This window comes from Ceratotherium simum, chromosome 18 (genome assembly GCF_057802395.1).
Source record: "Ceratotherium simum simum isolate JZ-2026a chromosome 18, ASM5780239v1, whole genome shotgun sequence".
Classification (NCBI taxonomy): Eukaryota; Metazoa; Chordata; class Mammalia; order Perissodactyla; family Rhinocerotidae; genus Ceratotherium; species Ceratotherium simum.
In genome coordinates this window covers 45,536,756-45,552,913 of record NC_141917.1, presented here as the reverse complement: position 1 = coordinate 45,552,913, position 16,158 = coordinate 45,536,756, and the positions used below count along the sequence as shown (strand labels likewise).

Genomic DNA, 16,158 nt, shown 5'->3' with positions numbered 1-16,158 from the left:
TTTAACTAGATAAATAATTTGAGAGCACTTTCCAGGATTACTATTCCTAATCACAGTGATAAAGGTTGGGAAGCCCCTCTCAGCCAGCGAATAATGTAATCTGGGAGAAGAGAGAAGCATTGGGGTGAGCTGGAAATAATTCAAAAAAATCCTAACATGCTCTATGTGCCTGCATATAAAATTCCTCATCATCATAATTTTTTGAGCACTTGCTATTTTTCAGACACTGCGTTATATGCATAATCCTATTTAATCTTCAAAATCGCCATATGCTGTAGCTACTGTTGTCCCCATTTTACAAATTAAAGAACAAGCTTAGGTAAGTTAATTAGCTTAGATAAGGATCCCAGGCTAGTCAGTGGCAAAGCTCAGGTTTGGAAACAAGGATTGCCTTACTCCAGAAGCTATTCTTTGGAATTTTCAGTCCTTATAAGGTCCCGCTGTGGCCCAGAATAAGCCGGTATATAATCACTCAGGGACTAAGAGGAGCAGGGACCCATGGCCTTGTGTCTAAATAAAGGAATGCGGGGAATCAGGGCTGGGGTAGGGGCTTTGCTGAAAAGAACAGGCATCTTCCTCCAGGATCCAACCAAACAGGTTAAATTCAAGTACCCATCTCACCCTGAAGGAGAATTACGTAGGCAATGGTTACTTACTCTGATGAATTCATTTCTAAATGTTCATTCCCTACAAGGAGAGCAGGACGCTGGGGCCACAGGGCCCAGCTCATGGGGAGGAGGGAGAGGCAGGGGAGGGAGCAGGAAGTGGGGAATTCAAGCTGCAAAATTTAATCAAGTTCTCAAGGTGCTGGATTTTCTTCACCTACTTATCTGGCAGCCCACATTTTCTCCTCTGCCTCCCACCATTGCCAAGTTGTCCTTTTTGAATAAACGTTATCTTCTTGATGTTCTTGACTTCCAGTTGGTTGAGTTTCTCCAGTTTTAGAGACCCATGCCTACTCTTCCCTCCTGTGCTCCAGTGTTGTAGCTCTCTGCCTCCTTTTCTCCCTCACTCCTAGGCGTCCACTGCAGAGAATTTGCAGAGCTGGAGAAGGAAAAGACTGTTTTGTGCCTGGTGTGCCTGAGGTCTAGTGCTGTGAGCTGATATTTGCCCCATCTGAGCCACCAGACCCCCTCTTCCTGTTGTTCTCACACTATTCCCTAAATCCCAGCCAAGTTTGCAAACTCTGATCATGAGTTACCAGGTGGAGGAGGGCACACACATCCTGTCCAGGAAGTCTGGCTGGATCCTCTGAGCTTTCCTGACCTTCTACGCATGCTTCTGCCATAGCACACGTGAATTTCTTTTGAAATCACTGTGATTGTTCATTTGTTGATCAGCACCTCTGGATTGTGGGCTCCCTGAAGCCAGAGATCTTCTGAATTCAGCTCTGTAAGTTGAGCCCCTCTTAGAGCACCATATCCCTCCAGCAGGTGTTCAACAAAGATTTGGTGAGTAGTGAATCGAACCAAAGTTTAAGTAGACAAGGATGAATCATGTAACAATCTCTAGTTTCCCAACTTTGTCTGGGGAAAAGGCTCACCTCCAGGTAAAAGCAAAACAGATGAAGTATGTGGATTTCCTCCAAATCCTGAACCCATCCTGCTTAATCTCCTCCCGCGTGCCCCCCTCCTGAGTGATCTCAGGACTGACTCCCTCCATGCCAGCCTTCCTGCTGCTCCTGCAGAGAGCTTGTCATCTACTTCCACACAGAGCTTCCTTTGAAGGAACATCTGCCTGAAGGAAATAGCCTGTGAGAGGCAGGAATTGAATAGATGGAAGAAGAGAGGGAAGGAAAGACTGGATAAGCAAGTGGCAAATATGAGCAAATACGCAGAGATGGGACTCTGACGAAACTTGCTGACAAGAGGTGGGGTGTAGATTGGGTCGACCACAGGGGATGGTGAGGACAGATGGGTCTAGTGAGGCAGATTTTAGAGGGGCTCTCAAGAGTCTAACTGAAGTTTGGATGCAAACTTACAGGCATTAAAAATCCAGAATATGGGCTTGAGCAAGGATAGTTATTATATAAGAGGTATTTCAGGAACATAAGATTATGTAGGAGGGATTAAAAAAGGAAAAGACCCCTAGAAATGGAGGAAACAGCTAGGTTTTCCAGGAATTTATTTGTAAGATTTTAAGAGCTAGAAATAAAAATGAGGGCCAGATGGAGAGATTTATTTTTTCCTATTCGTTTGCCAGTGAAAGAGTTAGGATGTATGGCAGCCTGTGGGACACGGTGCTCCCTGTTTGGTTGGGTCATTAGTAACTGTTAGGTCATTGGAGTCAGATATTTTTGGTCAGGCCGAGTTCCTCACAGCACATCTCATGGGGTCCAGTTGGTCCGTGGACAGCTGAGATGATTTGGCCCAGGCATTCCTGAGTAACCATTGGAACCAGGAATCTCTGTCTTTTGACTCCAAATCAAATAGTCTTTCAGTGACTCCACATTAGCATTCCAGATTCCAGAAACACTTCTTAACTTAATTTCTCTACCTGGAAATTATAAGATCCTTCTGGGCTTGTCTAAAACACTACTCTCAGGAAGGTTTTTGTCACTTGTACTAAGCGCTGTTGATATTAGAGGTTGCAAACTAGCCACTAAGGGTCATAGGCTTTTTTGTTTGATCTTTAAAATGTTTAACTTTTTAAAGATTAGTTGCCAAAATTTTAAAAACATAGATTTTGCATTAAAAAAATCCAAATCTCGGGATTCTTTTGAAAAATATGAAGATCTAGCAATAGCTGGCCAGCATTCCCACATGTGCCCTCTGAAGTCCCCACTTACCACCCCTGCAATCCCCACCAACCTTGTCATTTATTCATTCACATGATCTGTCTGGCTCCTATATGCGCTTTAGTGAGTGACCTCTGCTTTATGAGTTCAACTAGTAATACCCCAGTGCCCTGAGGAAACTCACACATGTATGGAGAAATGATTTACAAAATATCTGCATATGAGACAGCTCATACCTTACAGAGCCCTGTATTCTACTTACTTCTCCTTTGTAGTAGAAAAGTAGAGCAGATGTTTTTATTATAAAGTGGAAGGCAGACAAGAAGAGGGAGACAATACTAACATTTATTAAGCTAGGTGATTCCTTACCTCAGTGTTTTCAAACTTATTGGTAGATTGCAAAATCAATTTAGTGGGTCACAATCAATATTTTTTAAAATTAGTTAGAAAACATCAGAGTGAATCATACATAGTAAGGGTAAATATTATTTCATGTAAGTTCTGTTTCAATTCTTTTTCTATATACTGGATCAAATATATATGTATGTATGTATCTGTGTCTCTACTATTTCAATATAGATTTCCTGTATATTGTGTATATGTAATTATTTTTTTTGATTTCACTTAAACCTAGATGCCTGGTTTGTTAAACAAAGACTATAAACAAATCATGGCTATTATATATAACACACAGAAGTTGCTTTTAATAGGAGTTCACTCCCTTCCCTCCCGCCTTTTTAAACAAATACAGATATCAAAACATTCCTGTACATTTTTTTTATGCTAGGAGTCAGCAACTGCACCTCTTCAAAAATGAGCACAATTAGCAATAGTACGCATTGCACCTCCTAGTTTAAACAATTATACTGGTCATAGTATAAAATATATTTCTTACTGTGGTTCATTGTCAAAAAAGTTGGAAAGCCACTGCCTCATCTCATTTAATCTTCCCTCAAAACTCTGTATGGTGGAGTCTGGGCCTTCAGAATAGCGGTCCCCACAGGAATTGAAGTTCCCCATCATTTTTGCTTTTTGGAAGATCTCAAAAAATGCCAAAAAGGATTGATCTGGTTAGCTGGGGCCTTTCAAGGTAGGTAGATTATTAGGCTACCAAGGACAAATAATAAAAGCAAAATATACAGACTGAAATTAGAATGTAGATCTGAATTTCCAGAAGCTTCTTCACTGGTTAGATTTGCAACAAAAATGTATATAACTTAAATAATTCCAGTGAAATAGTGGATGCACTGAGCATAGTGGTGTTAGCAAAATGACAAAATTCATGAGACTCAAAAGTTGTATTTTAAGAATTAAGATATGTAATTCTGTTTAAAAATAATATAAAGTCACCAGAAGAACACACTACAACAATTAATTTCAGTGGATCTCAAACTTGTCTTAAATCAAAAACCTTCTACTACTATTAATGTCTTAACGATCTCAATGCGACTTGTCCACACATTAAATAATATAATTCTAGCTAGTAAATATGCCCAGGAAATTTATAAAAATATACATAATATATGTAAAGCCATTATGTTTTCAGACAATGGGAAGAAAAATGCTATGCATTTTTTTTTCTTTTATCAAGGAGCTATCATTTAAGCATAAACCTGAAATACTCAAATTTAGGTTTACAAGATCAGGACATGGCAAGAAGTGTCCATATTGCTGTGGAATAGTATATGTTTTCGAAAGTTAGTCTTAAGAAGGAAGTAAAACATGAATGGCATGCTTTTTGCATCTTACTTAATAAAAGGACCGCAGTTTAAATTGTACCTGCTATAGTTTAAAGTAGCAGGTACAATGAATACTGTTGCTAATTGTGTTAATTTTCATAATCACAAATATGTACAGAATTATTTTGATAAGTTTGTGTTTTGAGATGGGGAGGAGATAGAGTGCTGTTGAAAGCAGATGTTTTGTGTTACCTGCAACAGACTTGATAAATATTTATAATTTTTAACAAATCATGCATTTAAGTTGAAATGAAACCAACAAAAATGAAATAGGCACATGGATATGTGATTTTTAAAGTAAAGTTAGTCTTAAAATTCAAATACAATATGGAAAATGGCCTGGGGGGCAACCTTCTGTGGGATGTATTTTTAGCCCTATTTTACAAAAAAGAAAACTGAGGTACACAGAAGTTAAATAATTCACCCAAATTTGCCACATGGTTGCTCAGTTGCAGAGCCAGCATTTGAACGAAGGCCTCTGTTCCTAAGGTCATGTTCTTTCTGTTGCTCATAATGTCATAGCAGGCCACTAAAATGGATACCTCTAGAACACTTTGCTTATCACTCACTGTGCATCTGCACTACTGCAATGGATCTTCATCTCCCTCCTTCTCTCTTCATTTTATCCTCCTTGGCTACCAGTGCACTCATCCATTAATCACAATATCCGTTAGCTCAAGGCCACACATTTAAGTGTTCAATTCCATTTCCCTTCTCCTCCCTCAAAGGAGTCTACTCCATGCAGTCTATTCACCACCCACACATGTAACCCTTCTTCAGGCTCCAGACAGTTCGTCTACCTGAAAAGAATGCCAGCTGACTCCCTCCTCCCACAGCCATTCAAGCCACAGATTTTGTTGAAGACCTACATCCAGGTTCGCCCTCCTCCTGGAACCCTGCGTGCTTAGCTACAGTGCATACCTTCCCCTCCCAGCTCTGAACTACAATAGCACTCTCAAGCTGAATGATTTCTGTGCCACCTTACACTGTCTCTAAGCAGCAGCTGGTCATGTGTCTGATTTTCTCAGCAGGATATTATAAGTTCCTTCCCAGGTCGAGGCACTGAATCTTTCATGTTCTTGTATTTCACAGCAACCAGTACATCAGAGAGGCTCAATAAATATGTGTGGGCTTTTTGACGCTTTCTTTCTTGGGGGAAACAAAAAGGGGGGGAGAAAGAGAGGAACAAAGGGAAGAAGGAATTTTATTCTCTGACCATTTATAGTACACAATGGCCTGAGGAGAGGAAATAAGATGTCCTTGGTGGAGATTTCAAATATATGGGAACATACAGAACACATGTATTGTGTTTATGTTTTAGGACTCATCTGGCTTAGTATAGGACAAAGTTGTCAAAATATGCTTCAGGAGATGATAGTTGTATGAAAAAAGGTGTTCTAAGATCAAATAAGTTTAGATAATACTGGTTAAATGACATGACCTAGTCTCTTTGCTTTAGAACTTTTAGTTTTTGATAGGTTCATGTCCATTATACATCACTGTGAAAAGGCTCCATATACAACATTTCGCAAACTTGTTTGACCACAGGATTCTTTTGGTAAGGAGAATCTTGAAGGAATAATGTTCATTTGAACATTCTTTGGGAAATGTTGGAATGATCCTCCCAGTAACCTCATAGTTAGTGGTGCTGTCATTAACCAATAACATATCTTGTACATATTTTTATACATAGTGACTTCACATAACTTAGTGTGGTCTTGTGAAGGCTATTCTAGATCTTAGATTCTTCACTCCCATTCAGCCCAGAACTGGTTAATTATTGAGGGTTGATGGTGATGATAGGAAGATAGTAATTGGTTTAGGATGGAGAACTTGTGAGAGAGAAGGGAAACGCTCATGTATTAATTGCCTTATTGCACATTAACTGATTTAAACAACCTTGTAAGGTGAGTCAGAATAATAATTACTGTTGATTACTTACTCTAAGTCAGATATAGCCCTTGGGGCTTTATATGCATTTTCACATGCAGTTCTCATAAAAACTAATTCCCTATTCAATGGGCTCAGGTATTTAAATGACTAATTTAAGATAACACAACCAGAACAATGGCAAAGTTAGAATTCAAATTCTAGGGGCCAGCCAGGTGGCACAAGCGGTTAAGTGCACGCGCTCCGCTGCAGCGGCCCGGGGTTCGCTGGTTCGGATCCCGGGCGCACACCGACGCACCGCTTGTCAGGTTGTGCTGTGGCGGTATCCCATATAAAGTGGAGGAAGATGGGCATGGATGTTAGCCCAGGGCCAGTCTTCCTCAGCAAAAAAAGAGGAGGATTGGCAGATGTTAGCTTAGGGCTAATCTTCCTCAAACGAACAAACAAAAAAAAAGAATTCAAATTCTAGGTGACTCAAAAATCCATGCTCTTTCTGATCACTCACAGTACTTTCCATGGGGAACTCTATAAGTTATGGCTTCTTGTGTGTGTGTGTAAGAGCTTTCTTATCCAAATCTAAACCTCCCTAGATACCCTTGTACAACTAGAAAACTGATTTATTTTACTTAAGTTTATGTATGGAGCCAGCTCATTTACAGGTGGACAAGCCAAGTTTACTTGATATAATCTTGAGTTCTGAAACTTGCTCTATAATGTATATACATTAACAAATGCAGATTTACCAGTAGGCCAACATGGCTTCTCATTCATCTCTTCTACTTATAGTATAAGTAGTGAGAATAAAAAATTGGTCATAAGAAATTACCCTTCTCAGACTCTATCCATAGCCTGTTTAAAAGAGCCTAGCCTTTCTTTGGACACCTTTTGCATGTTTTTTTCTCAGCTCAGGCTTCAATTTTCTTAAATGGAATAAATGTCTCTTTGGCGTTACTTCTTTGTTGGTATCTCGTAGTGAAGGGGCATAAGAGAACAAAGAAGGCAGCAGAGCTACTGATTCTGAATAAAAGATTCTGGAGCAGTGTTGATTAAAACAACTATTTTCTCTTCTCCATTCAAGAAAGAATTCTCAACCTGGAGTCCTCGATGACTCCAGGGAGGTCAGTGAACACTTTTAAAATAAAAAATGTTGATCATATGAACTTATGTCCAATTTTCTGGGGAGGTTTGTATCAGATTCTTAAAGGATTTATTAGACTTCCAGAAAGGTTAAGAAGCATTGTGCCTTTTGAAGTGCAAGGAATCAAAAAGTATACCCACCACCAATGTCTCCTTTATGGGCAATCATTTAAGGAAGTTCTCCTACCACATGGAAAATCAGAACAAAGATCAGGAGATGAGGATGATGGAGTGTACGAGATAGAGTAGTGAGCAATGAATCAAGTAAAATTTATGTTGAAAACAAATGCAGGTCTTCTTCAACTTACGATGGAGTTACGTCCCAAAAAACCTATCGTAAGTTGAAAATATCATATGTCGAAAATGCATTTAATATATGTAAACTACTGAACAAAATAGCTTAGCCTAGCCTACCTTAAATGTGCTCAGAACACTTACATTAGCCTACAGTTGGGCAAAATCATCTAACACAAACCCTATTTTATAATAAAGTGTTAATATCTCATGTAATTTATTGAATACTGTACTGAAAGTGAAAAACAGAATGGTTGTATGGGTACAGAGTGGTTGTCAGTGTATCAGTTGTTCACCGTCGTGATCGTGTGGCTGACTGGGAGCTGCAGCTCACTGCTGCGGCCCACCATCACGAGTACTGTACCGCATAATTGTAAAGTCGAAAAATCATTAAGTCAAACCGTTGTAAGTCAGGGACCATCTGTACATGATATAATGTGACTGGAAATGATAATATAAAGATTAAGAAAGGATGCTTAAGACAGAAAAGTCATGTTCTGAGGAAACTTGAAATAAGAGTCTGGAATTTAAAAATCTAAGTTGTTTTTCACAAAAGTAAAAACCAGTAGAATATGCACGTGTGGGGTCTAGGAATGGGAAAATAGACAGGGATGGGATGGATGGTGGAAATGAAGCAGTGAAAACACAGAAATCTCATGGAGAGGCAATAGTAGTATTTAATTTTATTATATTGAGAGAGAAATACAGATTTAACTATGACTGTTAGGAAATAACAGCAAGCACTACAGACTCGCTAAACTTGGAGCAGCAGGAGTAGTTAGGAGATTCAGCTATTCTCCCAGTTTTCATTTGCATGGGGAAGCCACTCTCCTGCTTTTAGTAAGAGGGCACATGACCGTTAGTTTATTCACCTGTTTCCTCTCAAACTTCACACCTATGTACTAATGGATTCTTCCAAAAGTTGACCTGATTTTGTAAATATCATTCTATGTATTTATTATAATAGCTATCATTTTAAGTCTAATGTTAATTTTTCATTTCTGAAAGACACCATGGTGTGCTTAACCATTCTGAAGTTCTGGCAATGTTAGTTCCTAATATTCTTTAAAAAGAGACAAAGAGCAGAGTTTGAAACCAAAAGATTGAGTATAAGAGATAACTAGATGGAGATGAGTACATCTAGAGAGCCATACCCGGGACAGTATTACTGTTTGAATCTTACTTGGAAAGAAATATTCTTATTTGTTATAAAACATGAATATTTACTGGTTATTCACTCGCAAATATTTGTTGAGTGCCTGTAAATGTCAGGAACTGTCCTAGGCACTTATAAAAAGGCCTAGAAATAAATATAAAAGTGATAGAAATCAAGTCATAGAGACAGAAGCCAGCAGATTGTATCTAAGTGGGAGGATTGGCTAAGAAGGGCAGCCTTAGGTGGGATAGTGAATAAAGGAGAGCTGGGAATGGAATTGACAAGCCCACTGAAAAAAGGCCGTCTGTGAATAGGAGAAGTATGGCACTAATACAGTAAGTAGGAAGGAATTTCTGCAGCAGATTTTTGAGCAAAGAAGTGACGCATTAAAAATAGAGTTTAAGGAAAATTATTCTGACTTTATAAACAAGAATGTGGTGAGAAAAACTGAACCGGAGGAGATCCAGTAGTAGTCTGTTACACAAATCTAGAAAAACAGAGATGAGGATTTGACTGAAGGTGGCAGTTACAGAAATTAAGAGGAAATTGGTAAATCAATTGGCAAAGTATTAGTTGGAGTATGTTTGGGGCAGGGGTAGAGATGGATGTAAATATACAGCAGAGTGGGTGTGAACGTACTCCAAGACTTTCTGTTTATCAATAACTTCCTTTTCTCAGAATATCTCAATTTCAAGTATAAAACATCCATACCTGGTATACAGTTGAGCTAAACACAGAGAATTGTGGTATCACATGGGATCTTTGACGGCATCTGATGGATTCAGGAATTCCCTCAATAGTAATACCTGACTGACCGCACGCACGTTAACCAATAGTGGACACCTGAAAACCAACACCCTGCCAGATAACATAGTGTCAGAGATCATAGAATAAATAAATGTAGAGCTGGAGAGGTGCTAGAGATCGTGTATTCAAACTCCTTATATTCTATAAGGAATGCTTTGTGCAGTCAAACTATGACTGACAAAAATAAAGATCCAAAGACCATGTCACGCCTGAAGGTTGATTGTATATGATGGAAACACAGATCCCCTCCCACAAGCCCCCACCATGGGAATAAAAATGATTCCTAAGGTTGTAACAGGAGTATGAAAAATAACATATATAGTTCTAATACTTTTTTTCAGCCTTCTTGCAAAATGTTTATGGTTACCTTATTGAAACAACTTCCCAGACAAAAGCTTTCTCACTAGCATTCCTTTAACACTCTCTTTCGTCTTGTGTTGTTGAAATATGAGTTAGGAATAAAAATCATCTTAGCCCAAACTGGTGGGTACATATGGGCTGTCTTGAACATCAGTAGCCATGCCTTGATATTCTCCTTTGAAATTCTCCTTTTTCTTTGCTCTTGAGAGGTTCTCCTCCGACCTTCCAGCTTCTTCTCCCACTCTAGGCCTCCTAAATGCTCTTGTCCTCCACCAATCCTTTCATACTATTCCCAGAGTAATCTTTTGGAAAAGCAGATCGGACCATGTGACTTCCTAGCTCGGATTTTTAATGGCTCCTTCAGAAAAAAACATAAGCTCTTAGAATAGTATACCAAATTCCTCGTGACTACTTCTCCACCTGTATCTTCGTCCATCGCCAGAGCTAAACTTTACATCCTTATCTGCTTGCAGCTACCAGGATGGGCTATATTCTCCAACTGGAATTGGCACATGTTTGCCCTCTATCTCAAATGTCACCTCTCGTTCTTCACCTAGCTAACTCTTCAATTCATCCTTGGAGACTCAGGGCTGACATTCCTTCTTTCAGAAAGCTTTTCCAGATCTCTCCCAGGTTGCGGAAGGTGGCACTTCCCAGTCCCCTATCTCTGCCTTATGCTTAAATTGTACCTCTACCTACTGCCAGGTTTTAGCAGATATCTTACGTACATATTGTCCAACAATTGTCTTCCTCATTAGACTACGAGCTTCTTGAAACTCAAAGTTATTTCCTTCCCTTTGGTGTACTCAGCACCTGGCACATAGTAGGTGTTCAATATATGTTTATTAAAATGAAAAGAAGATCACCATAACCAGGAGAATAGAAACTCCTTGAGAGTAGGCAGGAACCTTTAACTACTTTGTTCATTGCTAAATCTCCATCATTTAGTGTAGTGCCTGGGAAAGAGTCTCTTAGGTGAGCAATGCAAGGTTATTTAACTCATGGTCTCTCACTTAAACTAAAATAATCTACAAGGTTCTTATTAATATCCCCAATCTACAGGTGAGAAAAATAAGGCCCAAGAAAGATTAGGTGAATTGCCTGGGATTGTGGTTTGCATGTAGTGGGATGGAGATTGGCATCTCCTTCTACTTTTCCAATTTCAGTCAAGGAATAATAGTGCTTACAGTCACACACATGTCTTATGGAGTCCGCAACCTAGATGTCTGATTAAACTTGGCTCAAACTCCAATTTCTTGGACAATAACCCTCCCTACTCTTACACTGAGTTCCAAAAGCTTACTCCTCTTTCTCTGCCTCTTCTCTCCAGTGTCAGCTTAGGCTGACATTTCTGTTTGAGCCAATCTGGCCTCCAGCCTCAGTCCCTTCACTGGACTAAACAAAACAAAAACAATCTCTTTTATCTCAGCATTTTGTGCCTTCAGTAACTTTATTAAATATTTGGGTGGAGGGGAGAGTTACAAGGGAGAATTACCCTGTAGACCAAGCTGACTCCTTTCTATTACACACACACACACACACACACACACACACCCACCCCCTCTGGAGCAACCAGCTTCCCCTTTCCTATGTAGAAGAGATCAGATTAGTTCCACCCAAACCTGGGCTGCTTAAAGTCTCACCTTGTGTCATAAGTAGCCCTATCAAACACTTTCTTGCAGACAGCCTCTCCTTGGAAAAAATTCTGGTGAATACAGTTATGGTGAATACAGTATGATTAAAATTTCAGTGACTAGAAGATTGTAGTTTTTAAGAGCAAGAAGTCTATACCCTCACAAATCACATTGGGCCGTCCTTCTATTCATGCTTGACATATCATAAGAACATATGAATATGTAGAATTTTAATATTGAGATTGTCTTAGATAAGAATAATCATCAGAGAAGCAAATGTTCTATAACTTATCAATTTTATTCTACCAATAGTACGGCCAAAGATGATGGTCTCACTGACTTCAGCCTTGCCTCTTTCAAGCCCATTTATTGCAGAGCCCTAGCATTTTCCATCGAAATAAAATCAGATCCCGTATCATACAGTACTCTGAATCACTCAGTGGCTCCAACTCTTGAAGGCTCAGTCCAAAGCCCCTACCTGCAGATGCCTGACAAGACTTCCATGGCCAGTGTCTGCGGATTTCTCCAGCCTCTTTCCCCCAAAGCAAGGCCCTACCCATGGTAGTTTTTTTCTCTACGTACACATTTTTCTCGTTGAACATAGGCGCATGTGTTTGCTCATATTGTTCTCTCTTAAAAATCCTTCCCTCCTTCACTTACCTCCTATTTCATTCTTTAGGACTCAGCCTTCTCCCACTCCACCTCTGTCCCAGTCTGATTTAAATAGCCTTCTTTTATTCTCCCATAGCCCATGTGTTTCAGAATGCTTTCTACAGTGTTGTACAGTCATGCGCCACATAACGACCTTTCGGTCAATGACAGGCCACATATATGACAGTGGTCCCATAAGATTAGTACCATATAGCCTGGGTGTGTAGTGAGCTAACCATCTAGGTTTGTGTAAGTACACTCTATGATGTTCGCACAATGACAAAATCACCTAACAACGCATTTCTCGGAACATATCCCTGTCGTTAAGCGACGCATGACTGTACAGTGAAATTGTCTCCACTACCGGAATCTATGCTTTCTTAGATTTTTCTTCATTATCTTGTTTTTGCAGACTCTAATGAAGTGCATGACACATAGTTGGTGCTAAATAAATGTTTATTGAATTACTGATGGTATTAGAAGTCAATGAAACCCAATCTTGTGTTTATTTCATTTTAAAAATTCTACTAGACCCTTAGGCAGCATTAAAATAAATCATAGATAGTGGGAAGATAAAAGGAAAAAAAATCTCACAAAATTACATACATCTTCCCTTTGGAGGTTTTTTGACGTGCTAAGTGAAATTTTATATATTTTATAAGATTTTAAAATACTTCAAAACAAGAAGTTGATGCCAGAAATACACTTGGAAATGAGAGTAGCTTGCCACTGGCAAGCTCTGCTTAAACCTGTTACATGTACACACAGAAAGCGAATCCAACTCCTTCATGCATTTCCCATCAGATAAAATGTATATAGAACAAAAATAATAAGTCAGCAAAAGTTAGAGCTAACCTGCACAAATCTTGTACTGTAGTGAACTCAGGGAGTGACTAGCTTGAAGCAATACATGGTGAAGTAGAAATCATTTTTCTCTAGTTCTGCCTACTTCAGACACTATTAACTCCATCCTTAGGAATAAAGAGGAAAGTTTGGTTGGAATTAGGAGAGGGAAAAGCTGAAATTGGTTAGGAAGATATAGATTTAAGTATTTGTTTTTAGGAGCTGTTTAGTGAAGTTTTTTTTTTTTTTAATTTTAAGAAAAATCTGAATCAGCTGTTATAGTTTGTATTTATGTTTTAATGAAGAGTAAGCAAATGGTGTCCAAAGTTAAGTGACATTTTTTTGGACCTGTTCTCTTCATTTACACCAATAGGCCAGTCTAGGAATTACGACAAACGTATTCAGACATTTAATCCTTCAAGTGTTGGTAAAGAAACCAACATCCACACAGTTACACATTACGTAGAGTGGATCCTTTTACCTCAGTGGTCAACGTCGCGGTAAGTTGTGGGTGAGAGTAATTGGCTGAACATTCACAAGAAAACGACCTCAACCTCTAGCTAACTGCTGTGGCTGTGAGGTGATTACTTTTTTGCTTTTCAAAGAGAAGCTGCTGCTTCAGCATCTTCTGCCGGAGCCCTTGGCACCATTTCAGGCCATGTGTCAGGGGAACCCTTGATCGCATCACAATGACGGAAGCCAAGTGCTGGCCTGCAAGAATTGAGGACTGTTTGTTCACAGAAGATCCTGAGCAGAACCATGGGTGTTACACAGTTCAAGGGTGCCTTGAAGAAAACTGATGCTGCTGTAGAAGGGGATTTCCAAAGGCTCAACTTATTTCTCAGTTGCTGTCCGATAGCCCTCTCCTAGCTTTTATGGAATTTAGCCAACAGTTTTTGCTTGGGCATTTTTCTCCCTGTAGTTCCTTGACTTGGCAAGATTTTGGACAGTTAAATAGAAGAGTTTTCATACATTTTCAAGTAGTGCCACAGTGACTACTACTCTCTGGGGAGAAAAGTATTTTTTTTTTAATGAATACAGTATGTGTTCTTGGTAAAATCCAAAATTAAACTAGCTCACTGTTTTTGTCCTGCTAGCTGTTGATGACATTTAGGTGTGTTGTTTGGTGTGGTGACTCAATTTCCTGTAGGATAGCTGGCAACCTCACATTGAGGCTTTTTTAGTAGGGATGAAAAGGTCACTTACTCGACATCTTAGAACATTTGGGGTTAAAATTCCTAAAAGTTAAGCTTTAATAATGATCCTGAAGAATTGTGGCTACCTATATTGCCTATAAACCTAGGAATTTGGAGAAAGTAGTATTAGCTCTATGCTAATATCAACAGTAATTCTTTATTTGAACAACAGTTTTATAGAAAAAACTGTTCTTTACTCTTGTTAGTAATTATTTTCTTACTTATTGGTATGTTGATGTGCTCTGGTCGATTTTTTTCATTCTCCAGATTTATACAGTGCACATAGAAGTAGTTAGAACTTAAAATACACGTACATACCACATTGTGATTGTATCTAAATGCTGATTGCCAAAAGGCTAATCTGTGATTTGGACATAAAGTATATATTCTGAAATAAGTTGTTCCTCTTGTCACTTCATTGCCTTCTTTAGAGCAAGTCCTGTATTCAAGTGCATAATGTCTTGAAGCATTGAAACTATCCTAAATTACTTTTCTACTATTATGATTAAAAAATAAACACTGCAATATAATGTGTGATGCCACATCCTGCTAGGTCCAAGGCCTGTATTTCTGAAAAGCTTTGAGAAGTTGGTGAAGATGGGGAGGGGATTACTGACACTGGGAGGTCTCCCTGGGGCTCTGACTTCGGAAGAGTTGGACTGCAAGGGACAGAAACATGGAAAGCCAAGCCTTAGAGGTGTGGAGAGGGGATTCCTGGGTTCTGGATGTAACCAGTGACTGGAAAGATGGCTGTGGACAGATCCTAGACACAATGGTTATGCATCTTTAACCCATTGGATGTGCTAACTATGGACAAATCGAATGACCTAAAATAAGTTAATTTCCTCTTACAGTCCCTACATCCTTATTTTATAAAGGAGAGGGAAGGAAAAAGCAAAAACACAAAACAAAACCATCTAGTAGATGTACTACCATCACAACTAGGTAATGCTATACTTGCATATGGAAGATATTAAGTAAAATGAAAATCTGTTATGGTCATAAGCTTAACTACTGTTCAGATCTTTAGGGTTTGGGATTACAAGGGACTTTCTACATTAAATCTTTGTGTAATATTTCAGTTTTTATAACAGGCATGTTATATTTTTATATTCGCATAATCAGGGACAGGCTATATTATAGCCTATATTATATATATAGGTATATATAGGCTATATTATAGCCTATATATACCTATAGGTAAAATATTTTATACTAACTATTTAAAATTATCTTTAAGGTTGTTCCTTTTATTAGGGGGGAAAGCTCCAATCTTAGATTTTAATTCACCAGGCAAGATTTAAGCAGCTGTTTGTGCACCTAAAGTATATATTTACAGAGATTGGTGCAGGAAAAAAAAGTAGAATAACAGAGGCAAATTTTAACCTAGTGTTCTCAGAGTGAATAGCCAACAGTTCAAGAATCCGTGATAACAATGAGCCACGTGCATATGTAACAAATACTATGAAAGTTATTCTAACTTTTACAAAATTTATATAAAAACCTATCTGGAAAATCCCAGGAGCCTGAGATTCAGTCTGTGAAATTTTTTGTTGTGCCACTGATCATTTATGGAATCTAAATTTAAAGGGTAGAATTTCCTCTCCTCCAATACCTATAGATTCGAAGACACAGAAAAAGGAATTCACCAATTTCATGTCAGCTTTTCAATGTATTCTGTCTAACAATAACCAAGTTTTATAAGATGGACTCT

General features: G+C 38.7%; 1 protein-coding gene across 2 annotated transcripts in view; it reads left to right on the top strand.

Annotated features, from left to right (window-relative positions):
• The window catches only part of PDE4D (phosphodiesterase 4D), a 330,234-nt gene that overhangs the window by 260,430 nt on the left and 53,646 nt on the right, over window positions 1–16,158 (top strand). The gene's annotated exons all lie outside the window — the stretch shown is intronic.